The sequence below is a fragment of the Pinus tabuliformis genome, chromosome X (genome assembly GCF_031772625.1).
Source record: "Pinus tabuliformis cultivar Carrire ecotype Pingquan chromosome X, CPIR1, whole genome shotgun sequence".
In the NCBI taxonomy this organism is placed as follows: Eukaryota; Viridiplantae; Streptophyta; class Pinopsida; order Pinales; family Pinaceae; genus Pinus; species Pinus tabuliformis.
In genome coordinates, this window is record NC_142308.1 from 903,990,692 (window position 1) to 903,992,985 (window position 2,294).

Sequence of the window (2,294 nt, forward strand, 5' to 3'; positions counted from 1 at the left end):
TTCTTGGCAGGAGGTTTGTTTTGATGAGTGATCATAGTGGGTTGAGGTACTTGCTCGACCAACCTAATATCAATGCCAAACAAGCTAGGTGGTTAGCTACGTTCAATAAGTTTGACTTCGAGATCAAGTACATTAAGGCAAAAGAGAACATTGTTGCAGATTCTATTAGTAGAAGAGTATAGGTGAATCACATTGCAACTATGAGTTCATATGGGATAAATTTACAGGATTAGATCTTATAGGTAGGATAATAGGATGATAGGTACCATAAACTTAAGCACAGGTTACAACAGTTGTGTAAAAGTGAGCAGGATATGGATTACCATATCACGGTAGATGGTTTGGTTAGATTTAGAGACAAGATCTCTGTGTTGGACAACAGTGATCTCAAGAAGATTATCTTATGGGAATTTGATGCAAGAGCATTCAACCCAAGAGAAAATCATTGTAATTAAGTATACATAGGGGGTAATGTTTTAGATAAGTTAGTTTCTAAGTGATAAGTTAATGTAATATTAGGCTTTTGAATGCATAGAATAGGAATAAATTAGATAATGTGAGGATGTTGTAAATGCTCTCAAATAAATGAGAACATGAGTGGGTAGTAATGACAGAAGAGTCAAAAGTCAATTATAACTCTTAAACAATTGCATGATTCAAGGAACTAGAGGGAGAGCATTTGGATAGAGGATTTAGGAGTCGTTTCAGTAGATATAGGAATCAAACTAGGATTAGTTCAATAGAACTCACTGGCATATATGTAAGCCTACGGGCAGAGTTCAAAGAGGGCCACTAATATAACTCTTAAACAATTGCATGATTCGAGGAACTAGAGCGAGAGCTTTTGGATAGTGGATAGAGGATTTAGGAGTTAGTTCAGTAGATATAGGAATCAAACCAGGATTAGTTCAACAGAACTCACTGGCATATATGTAAGCCTACGGGCAGATTTCAAAGAGGGCTACTAATATTGAAGAATAGGCCTACGCGAGATGGAGAAATCTTGAATGTAATCTTTTGTTTTTACATATATATATACAGAGTTTTATTCTTGACTGTGTCAGAGCATGTGAGATGAGTATTCCTTAATGTATTATTTTTGAACTCATAGTTTCTGTAATAGAGGTTGTAGGCAGAGTTGAAGCGAAGTACAGAGGAGAAGAACAAGCCAAGATGTTTGTAACAGATCTTTGAAACCATTGAGAGATCAGATAGAGGCCATAGTCAATGATAAAAACCATAGAAATCAAGATTAGGACAAAGTTGCAGCGGAAATAGTGAAGGAATCGAGACCTTGAAGAAACCTGGAAACTATCGCAAACACTAAAAATGGTGTAAAAATTAAGTTAAGTAGAATAACAGATAAGTGAAGTATCCATGCACAGTAGCCGTCGGATTGAGAAGACCAACGACCAGGATTAAATCGCAAGAGTGGGGTAATTAGGATTGCATTGCAATCCTTCAAAGGAAGGAAGTGATTGCGACATGCAATGTTTAGCCCGGACCCAAAACCCTATCGAATATGGCCTATAACCATATTGGTTCCGTAAGGATATTGGATTGGAGCCTTAGAGCTGACAGTGCCTAGCCTTAAGGTTTTGTGATATGCGATTGCGTAATTTAATCTCAACTGTCAGATCGCAGACCAAATTAACAGTCAATATTTGATCGCAAATTGCAATCGAAGGAAGCAGAGATCGGAGTGGCGCAATGGAAAGGCTCGGAGAGCTAGACCCGATGAAATTTATAGTGGTGGGTCTATAAGAATTGAGATCCACTTGATGTGTTTTGGGAGATTTTCCTTTGTATTTCCCTTATTTTGTGTATTGTGATTAATGTATGGTTGCGAGGTTTCTAAAGGAAATCCTAATAGTTATAAGGGTTTCGATAAGTGTAATGTGGTCTACAAAAGTCCCCATACCCGATTGCAATAAAGGTACAACCTCGATCAACATGCAGAGATTGTACAAAAGGCAGAAAGGTATGTCTTGTGCGTATTTTCCTTTGTAAATGAGTTTTATAAGGAATAGCGCCGATGAAAGGGTTGTAAATATATATATTAACAAAGGTTTTAAGAGGGGAAGGTTGATATATATGTAGGCTTATGAGTTGTATAAAGGTTGTGAAGGGGTTTTGAGTGGTGATAGGAAGAATTTAATGAATGACTATAACAGAGTCATAAATAAAGGCCTGAGGGTTGTTTAACACCCCGATAGGAGGTTTTAGCGGGGTGATTGAGTTCCGATACAAAGGAACCGATGATAAGGGCCTTAACCATGTATGGTTGGAGATTT